We start from the raw sequence: 11,033 nt of genomic DNA, 5'->3' as shown, positions 1-11,033 counted from the left end.
TAGGAAAAATTAAAATGTTTATTATTTATATATACATACAAATATGTTTATATATTATATTAGTATAAGATAATCTCTCTGTGCCAAATTGATGTACCTCATTACGTATATTGGTGTAATATGTTACGTACTAGCTATAGTAAGTGTGATTTTCAAATTAATGTTATCTTGTTAATTAATTCAAAGTTAACTGTTACAAAATATTATAATGATCGTGCATGCACAGTGACATCTTAATTTTTATAAATGTATTAAATTAATCTAGAACTTGTCCGAAAATGAACAGGAGGCGAGGGTTTTACATATCCATTCATCGCGGCACCCGATTTTATAACTCATTAAAACTCTCTGTTTTCCTTCAAATAGGACAATCAAACTGTCGAAATTGTGATATTTATTTATACCTCGTATTGCAGTGTTAAAAGTAAAACAGATTCCTTATAATATGTTTCTTGTAAAGGATGCCAGTACATTGCAATTATCATTGCAGGAGCACATTCCTCGGCTGATATTAAAACCCTTCGCCCTTGTTAAAATGCACGAGTGAATCCTTCCTTATTTTCCGGAAAACTGATTGAACTTTCCCGCAGAACATATTTTATATTTGTATAATTATAACGATGACTGATGTTGTATTTTTTGAATATTAGCCTTAATGTGAACTAAAATTTGTATTCGTAAAGTAAGAAACCAATTAATATTGAGTGCTAAGTAAATGAAATTTTTGAAATGTATTTCAACGGTTCCTATCTAGAATATAGGCAAATGTATGAGTGAACACAATTAGATAGATTGAAAAATACATTTTAAATAAAATTTGAAGGACGAAACATCGAGACATCGGAATAGAAGTAAAAACACAGCCTTTTTACGACAGATTTCTTAAGACTGTACTAACATTTTTAAATATCGTTTTATTAAGAACACCACCTGTAAATTTTTATTAATTTTATCTCATTACGTCAATTAATATTTTAAATAAATTAACACCGTTATTTGAAATTAATAAAAAATTAATCTACGTAAAATGTAATTATCTTTTTTATGAATTGAAATCATGTAAAATGATTACTTGAAAAATGTGTCACTATTATTTTTAGGAACCTTTTTTTAAATTAAAACTAATCACGTGTTTTCTTTTTTTTTTAAATTTATTTTTTGTCGTAATTCAAATAAACAATAATTTGAATTCCAATTAAATTACCAGTATCAAAAAATTATTATAATATATTATGTGCAACTGACGAATCTATTGTGTCGATAATTTTTAAAACGATCTGTTTTTGTTTGTTTTAAATGTTTAATATTATATTTACATACAATGCACGTTAAATGAAGATATGTGCTCAATGTAATTTCTTTGAAAGGTTTTGAATTTTGAATTCAAAATCTCAATTGATGATCTCTGATGTTTTAGATATAAATAACTTAATAAAATGGCTAGCACTTTTCTATCACAATTTTATACATTTATTGAATGTCGTAAAGCAAACGAAATTCACGAAAAAGCTAAGCGTTGACAAACTTTTAATTCAACACAATGCGTTGGCTTAAAGCACCTAGATTTACAAAACGTACTTTTGATCATCGAATTTTAACGAAATAAAATAATCAGTCGGTTATACTTGTATATTTGATCGATGTTGACTGTTGATATATATATTGTAGTTGTTATTCGATGTTGTGACGTAAACCTAGATTAGTTGAATCTATCAAAAGATGAGATGCTGCCAGTACCAAAATAATTATAGATTCGTGTAAATTAATTTTCAAGAGAAAAACTATGCGTTGTCTAATGATTAAATTTTATAATTCTTACCGAAACACTCGACTTTTTTACGTAATAATTAATAAAATTTCCGATATTGTTCACAATACTACAGGAATAAAATGAAAATCATGTAAAATAAAACAAATTTTACAATCTGTATATTTTTATTGTAACCATTTGTTATTGATATAATAATTTATTAATTTTTCATTATTTTTTCTTGAGTTTTGATTTGGTTTTTCGCCCGTGTTCCGTTTCGAGTTGAACTCGGAAGAAATATAGTTTTAAAAGCAGCACAAATTAGATATAAGGAAAAAATAGTAAAATTTAAATACTAACCACAAACATTGATGTAGTAACGATGTTTGTGTTTTTTTGTGTAAATAATCGTAGAAAGAAAAGTGATTTAAACTATTTATATAAATTTGTAAAATCTCAGTGTCTATTTATAATATTGGAATTTGGTACCTCTGTGTGAAGCATCTTATCTTCAAATAATTTGCTAAAATGTACATTCTATAAACGAAAACATCACAGCAATATATCCATTGCAATATAATGTGTTTTCCTATTCCTTCCAGAACTAATTAGATTAATAAAACGTCTTTTCTAAATCAAGTAAATTCGCTAGATGAATCTCACTAAAAGGTCCCGAGGAGTAACTTTGTAGGGGTTTGACTATTTGATTCTCTGAACATTTTAATGGTTTGAATATAAATAAAGTTCAAAGATAAACCAATATTTCTGTAGGTATTGTAAATTTACATACTAAATAATCTAGACCGATTTTAAAATGATCGTTTTGGCGATGCCATTGCACGTGTCATAAAATAAAATTTCTATCTTTTGAGGTCAGGTTTATATGTGTGTAATTCGAGTATTTTTAGAAATCAAAATCCGTATTACAAAATGTTATTTTTCAGTGAAACAGCGGCCAGTTTCTTTATTGTTGATTTTCAAAAACCCCGCACTGGACTAATTATTTAGTTGACAATCCAATTGACATTTAAAATCCCACCTTTATTACGTTTCTGTATTATTGACAATAAAAGAAATGAGTTTTCAGCGCGGAAACTGGTCCATGGTGTATTTTATTAAATAATTCGTAACGTCTAAAACGTGACATGTAAATATTTTAATTTGGATATATTGTACTGCGTATAATAATTATTATATTGGTGGATTCGTAACCGTGTCTTCTCTATGATTCAATATTGTTAGGTTACTGATATTGAGATTGTAATCTTTTTATGAAACTGATTAAAGTGATTGATAAAGATTGTGATACTAAGCAATGGGTTTCGCGTAGTAATATGAAACAAAAAAAATATTTTTGTAAGCAGCAAACAGCTTGAAACATTAGAAGTAATGTGGAGAAACGAGAGAGAAATTCCATACAAGAGTGAAAAACAACGATTTCTACTGTATTTATTAAGTAATTACATAATTTATTAAATTGCATGTTCTTTACATGGCCTTGGTATATATTTTAGGTTTTGTTTAGAATTATAATCCTTATGCATAAACACTGATACTTTTTTTAAGATTTATTTATCTGCAATGATTTTGATTCAATAAGAATAAAAACTTTAAAAAAGCAATATTCATGGTAACTGAATTTCACAAAATTTTAAAACATAATTAATGGGCTGTCAAACAGTTTCATGTAAAAAGCTATCCTTACAATTGAAACGACTTTTAGTCTTTAACTTTCGATAGTACTCTCAGTATTCAAATATAAAGTAAAACTAGAACGAACATTTTGACTATTTTTAATTATATAAAAGCAATGTACATATATATCAAATTGATTGTTACTTTTTTGTTCTGGATGTTTTGTGTTATAAGTTTTACAGTGGACATTTTTGCTTAGAGGTTTTTTGAAATAAACTGAATTTTTAGATTCTATCATACTTAAACTTCAAGCAATGTAAAATCATTATTAAAAAACATAATCATCAGATTTTACAAACTTTTATATTAATTTGTACAATATTTCAATTGATTTTAATGTCGTTCTTCAATGCTAAAACTTTTGTTATATATTTCCAACTTATTTAAAAACCACGTAGATACGTGTATTATTATATTTTTCAAAATTTTATTTTGTTCCTAAAACACTCTAGTACAGTTTGTAAGGACTGACCCATTGTATTGAGTTAGACTGAATTTATGTTAAGGTTTCAAAAAAAATGTGGATGTTAATATTTCACTAGAATTTGTTTCCCAGTGCGTTTGACTTATTTGAGTAGTAGTACTTGCAACCCGACAAAAAATATATCTTCGCATTTCATAAAAACAACTTTTTTACAACATAACTTGGTATTTCCACTAAGCAATAATTATGAAACCCGCGATTCCATAAATAGCGACCCGAGATATTAAAAAAAGAATATCGTAACTACGAGTATTATAATAAATTTTTAAAACTATTACAAAAGCTTATATACAAGTATTTTAGACTCCAACTGACACAAAAAAACGAATAAATTACTGTCAACACTTGCTAGGTAGAAATATTTGAAAACATTTTAAACAAACTACATTCAATGTCTTCCGAGTAAAATTCCAAAAAAACACTAAGATTGTTAACGAAAATTTGAACAATTGTAAATATTAAAAAAACAAGCAATCAATTTCAACAGCTAATTGCTCAAAGCTTTGCACAATTAACGTTTATTTTTTGCACCAAAGAATCGTGCATTTTCGTATCCACCTTGAGGAAGCTAAAACAAACGCTTCTTTGAATTATTGGGGATGCTCATAATATTAACTTAGTATTCAGAAAGCAGCGAGTCCACAATTTTGGAACAATGAGGTATAGATGTTATCGGGTGCAGTAAGGTCAATTCTATGTTCCGCTAAAAACAGCCAGACCGCTTTCACACAAAAAACTATACTAATCATTTTCGGAAAAAGGTGTCGATCACAAAAATGGCATTTCTCAGTTTGCAGAAAACACCCACAGCACTAGAAAAATCTTATGGTACTTTAAAAATCATAAAAACTGGTCAAATACATTATAAGATTCTTGATTGTAAAATATAAAAAAAAAACTCATGTAGTCATTGTTTATCGTTTGTTAAAGTCAAAAATATTCCACTTGTGTAGATTTTTTAATTCACTCTTTCTCACAAAATGGCCTTTATCTCAGTTTCCCTTTTTTATGGCTGGCTGCTTTGTGTATAACTACATTCATATGATCCCTAAAATCAAAAGAATATGAATAATTGCTTTGTTCGTTCTTTAACGGATTAATTACCTTTGAAATATGGTTCTTTTTTTATTATATCGGTTGAATAAATAGAGATAATTAAATATTTGAATGCCCTTTATATTTCTTGTCACTTTGCAAGTAATGTACTACCAATTCAAGTTTCAATCGTTTCCAAAGGATTTGTACTAAGTTCATTATTTATATGCGTAACGCTAAAATGACAACTATAATTTAACAACTTTATACTTGTTTAACATACAGCACTCGAGAATATACACACTATTTATATACTTTGTATGGAATCGGATTGGATCATGGTGCTAAAGAAATGATATGTGATACAGCAGATTTAGGATTAATGGATTTTAAAATAGCCCATAATTTATAATATGAATTTAAGATATTTGTTTCCAGTTCTTAAGGTGTTTAACAATTAAAAGCTACGGTTTTTTTTACATATTAATATTAATATTCACTCAATACACGATGATACAAAATCTCAAAAAAGCAATTTGCTGTAAAACAGAATCAATAGGTAAAATATCCCTCAGGTTTTTAAATCGGCTGCAATTTTATGGGTTTTCTCTCATCGGGTTTGCGTCCCGTAGTTCAGGTTTGTACTGCTGACGAATCAACATAAACGTATGTCTAGGACTAGATAACCTGGGCCCCGATCACAATGAAAGTTAACAGAGTTATCTTCGACTGTCCATAAAGATAAACCGATATTTGTGTATGAAAATGAGTATATTTGCATGAACATTTAAAGTATCTTCGTCTGTAACCTATAATTGAACATGTTAAGAAGAAAAAATTGTATGCATATTCTGCTTTTCATACAGAAGACTCAATTTTACATTGTAGATACAATTGAAGGTAAATGTCAACTTCCCATTGTAATCGTGGCCCTGATGCATTGTAAAGTAGGAAAGCGTGGTTAAGCCCCCAAAGGTATACACAGGATTCGGCCACCACAGTCGTGTTTTTTTTTGTGCACTCCTAAGTCTTTATTTCATAGTCCTGTCCAGAAAACGTCTTGATCGCATGGTTTCGGTGTTCATTTAGCATAAGCCAGTCATATAAACTTTGTATAACTACGGACGTGTTCTAAAGAGGTTTGTTATTACACAATTTATACATATAATGTTTTTGTACCACGTTTACTGACAAACTGTTGAAAGCAAGTGTATTTTAATCAAAATAACAACAAAAACCGATGTTTTATTACACCTGTCGATAATAGATACCTGGATTTTAAGATCCTAGTACCTCCTCATTATGGATACAATCATGTTTTTAAAATTTTTCAAAGACATTTTTCCTTTACTGCAAAAATGATATTTTTGTATATTTCTTCAAAAAAGCATTGAAAAAATTACCTTGGCGAATATAAACCAAAAATACCATTCTTAACTTTAATCATAGATGTGCTTTTGCAATTTATTAAATACAGTAATGTTAATTTTAATACTTCGAGTATTTTAAGAAAAATATTATTTTCATTATTTTAAATATTTCTTATTTACGAAAAAAAATATTGATTATGCGTAGCTAACAATCGCCATACTTTGCGATTGTAATTAATTTACAGATATAATATATCATAGGCGTAGCTTTTAATTAAACACCTTAACTTAACAAGCTCATTTTCATTCCAAAGCTAAAAAGAAAATAATTTATTACATAAAATACTTCGAAAGTTTTACGTTGCCTTATTAAGTGTATAAGCGTTCACTAATTATACAAGATTTTAGCCAAAAGGTAGATGAGGATAGAGGATAGAATGGATACTAAGTTAGGATCTCATGGGACGCAATATATATTATATTATTTATTTATAAAAATTGTCCAAAATTTGAAAGGAGTCTTTCCGTTATTTATGTTTTTTTATTTTTAAATTATAATATGTGGGAAGAAAGTAATCGGGAGAAATTGTACACCGAATGATATTGAATTTAAAATTATAAAAACCCTTTTTTGAATAATTGTTCAGGCGTAAGGTTTTAATGTTCCATATTTCTTATCTACATCTTAATATTATAACTTCTAAATGTGCAATAAATGTGTGTCGTAGTAAATCACCCTTTGATAACCGCCAGAAATGTAGATCCCATCACAATTTTATAAGCGAAATTTTATTAAACAAAAAATTTACAATATAAATATACTTAGGCGTAATTTACTCGGTGTTTTGATAAGAAAATATTGTAGACATTCTTGGGTATATATTTCTGGCAAAATTATATTTAATTTATTTTGAAATAGAAACAATTTATATTTCACAAAACCGTTAAAGATGTATATTTGTTAAGATTTTAATTTCATATTAAAATATATTTGTTTTATTAAATAATTGTGATCATTTATTTCTGGTAACCCTTAATCCTGTTCTGTCGGATAAAGAATACAGTTCTATATGTGCAATAGATCCAGAATTCTGAAGGTGCGTTTTAGTTTTCAGGTAAAAATCCCGAAAAAGGAAATCGAGCGGAGAAAAGTGCTTCTTATAGTGCAGTACTTGGTACGTTCGCCTAACATGCTCGAAGTCCCGGATTCGATTCCTAGGAAAGCTGCAATGAAATATTGATCTTAAATGTATTTTTATGTTGAAGTATTTCACATTCCCTGGACTGCAACTGGAAGCGTAAGGCTGATAATTTTACCTTCCTCTAACAGATGATTGAGATGTGCTATATTTGATTTAATAACGCAGTGTACTGTGCACTATCCCTTTAATGCTGAGCTGGACTGCGCGGTACCCTCATACAAAATATTGTCGCGCAGCGTTGGCAAAGTGCAACGACACCGTAGTGCGGTTTGATATTTAAGCTAAAGAGCTGAAATTAAAGTATTTAACTAAAATAAACTGATGGAGGAATTAAAATAGATGATTGGACATAGGCAGAATTGTGAATGTGAATCACTTAAATCAGTCATAATTATCTATCCAATACTTGTCAATTGTCCTGGACTTCCACTGACAGTTCGCCGGCAGTTTATGTCAGAACTTCGGGACGAGAACCTGACTTGGGAGGGCGCAAAGATGCATGTAGGCTCTTTGTGGATACCATATGCTCCAGCTAGGCAGCTTGGGAGCGGACATGGAATGGTGATGGTGATGACTTGTCAATAAAAATTTAGACATTATTTTTTTAATAAACTAATATTTTATGGAAGATGGTAGACGCAATTTAATACAATTAAAACAAATAGAAAAGTAGCAATTTTGAAAATAAAATAATCTGCTTTTATAAGCTTTTATAATATAATTTTAAAAAATGTAAACAAATTGTGGAGGTCACCAATTATTGTCGACTCTTCTATTGTCTACAGAGACAATACATGGGTAGGTGGACCAGCTTCTATCGCTCGCGGAGATGTTTTTATTCCTGCACTGCAGACTAAAATATGGTGAAGGAAGTCGTCTGAAGCCCTACATCCAACATCTCACGCGTGGCCCTCACTTTGCTCTTCAAAAAGTTGTTTCAAACTTCATAAATAGAAGGAAATATATGAATATTTTCTACTACGTGGTTGACAGTAATTTCGGAAGACTTGATATTGGATCTTGTAGTAGGTGGCGGGCTGCAGAGGTAGAGAAGGAAGAGCGATCAGTGCGTCGGTGCTTTTATATGCTTACCTACGTCACGTGTTGTCAACCTGTCGTGTGTGTTGTCTATGCTCGCCGGTTGACGGTACCTACTTCTGAGGCACCACAAAATAAAGCAATACATGAGAAACACTAAAAGGTACACCATTCATTATGATTACCTTTTCCGGACCCATAAGTGCATAGGGCACTGCAACGTAAAACATAAAGCAATATCGTCAGTGATAATACAATATCGCGTAACCCTTTTTTTACGAAAATATTTTACTGATAAATTCGTTATTTATTTTATTTTATTTGGGATTTTTATAGCTATTACGTAAACAAAATAAGTTGAAAAATCTTAACAATGCTAAAGCCAATTAAAAAAATCCACTGTAAATATAATGACACATAATATATAAGAAAAGAAGTTTAGTAATTGTATTTGTGTGACGTTTGTATTTATGTGTATGTGAATGTGTGTATGCGTGAATGAATGAGGGAGAGGATACATGTGCGTGTGGGAATGAATGAGGGAGAGAGTGCGTGTGTGTGGGTGCGTAAGTATAAAAAAATAATTGTTAAAAACTTGTAAATTGTATTAAAAATGGTACAATAAAGAGCTTAGTAAAAAGTTAGATACCTTTTTGTCAAAATTCAAATGACGAAATGATATAAATTGTATTTTTTTTAAGTATGTTAAATTTCAAAACCGTATTCTAAAAAAAAAAGCATTTTATTTTAAAATTTAACTGATACGCATCGAATGAATAATGTGCGACGAGTCCTATACAATACGGTAGGTAACCACAAAATGCAGTAAATACGAAATAATGACAACAATAAAATAAGGTTTGACAATACGCGAACGTTGATTCAAAACGAACACACAAATGCATATTATAGGGACTAAAAGCCGTTAGTTTTTCATTATTGCTATTTTTACTGTAAATAACGATACTTTCTGATATTCCAGAAGTATTTTTGGTTGATGAAAATCATAAGTTGTTTAACAGAACGCTTTTTAGGATTCTCTGCCAAAAACATCAATTGCTAGTTACGTGGTATTGCAGTATCACCGACGATATCTAATAATAAATATCTGTTTTAATCAACAAATGTGTACACGTCACTTTACGCCAAAGTTCCGTTCCGAGAGACATCGGCGTAAAATAAACTCAAATATAATAAAAGATATAAGGTTAGGTTCCGTGTCAAAATTCTAAAAACAATTGATACATATCCTATAAATATTCTAAATAAATTATAAATGCATTTAATAAATACAGTTTAAATTTGTTTACAAAAAAAATAATAATCTCTTAATATGAAAAATGATTTTTTTTTATAGTAAATAGTAACTCACAAGTTCATCGGTAAGAAATTAAATTCTCACACTTTTTTGGAAAAAAAAAACATTCAATTTCCTTTGCTTTGATTGTTGCTTCCTTTCTTGCAGAATCATAGCATAAACTAAAAATATTTTAATTTTAATAATTAAGATTTATTTTTCTAAAAAACAAAACGAAAACTAACTCGAACTGACTAATCTATACATTCTGGACATTGAGGGCATACAAACTAAAGTTGCTCTCAAAAGATATGATAAATAACAAATTTTGACTTCTGGCGAAACCGTTGGAAACATGAAATGAAATTAAATGCAACAGAGATGAGACAGAGACATCACTCATAGTATTTTGAAAATGCATCTAAGGTCCGGTCCATCTTCGTTCTACGTTTCTATATTGAAAATATATTAAGAGATAGCTCTATTTTAGCATAGGAATAATAACCTCTTTACAATCCGAGCAACCATTGCAACCAATTCTAGAGGTACCTATTATATTACGAAAATAGCGCTACATAAGTGATCCATAATAATTATAATGCCACTTTTCTTAGAAAACGGTGTTGGACAGACTTGATATGGTCAATATGAGTCCTAAATAATGGAAACCAAATTGAAGAAGCATATTCTAGGTGGAAACAAACTGGTGAGTAGTAAACAGTTTTGATGGCATTAATATTTTTGTCTTCATTAAACCTAAGTCAGTAAGTCCTTCATTAAACAACGTATTCCTTATATTCTACTATGTGCAAAACTGTAAACATTCTTCAAGTTGTAGGAGGCCAAAGCTCGATATGAGCTGTAGCGCCATAGGAGAGAGAGATTGTTTTGTTTATTTTCAATTTAAAATATGATAAAAACAGTATTTTTATTATTTTGCATTGTTAGAATCATACGAAAAACATTTTAATTGAGTTTAAAGTAGGTTTAAAACTTCTTGAACAAAGTTTCAAATACAGTTAGAACCTTGTTTCATTCATAATTGAGCAATTGTTTGTTGCATAGGGTTCTATGTTCATGTTTAGGTATATGTTCTTAAATGGTAAATATGTATCCAATATATTTTGTTTCAAATTAATAATATTTAAAAAAAATACTTTTC

Source organism: Micrasema longulum, unplaced genomic scaffold, assembly GCF_059751315.1.
Source record: "Micrasema longulum isolate JH-2025_06_02 unplaced genomic scaffold, ASM5975131v1 h1tg000208l, whole genome shotgun sequence".
In the NCBI taxonomy this organism is placed as follows: Eukaryota; Metazoa; Arthropoda; class Insecta; order Trichoptera; family Brachycentridae; genus Micrasema; species Micrasema longulum.
The sequence above is the reverse complement of the archived record's forward strand: the minus strand, read 5'-3'. Positions refer to the sequence as shown.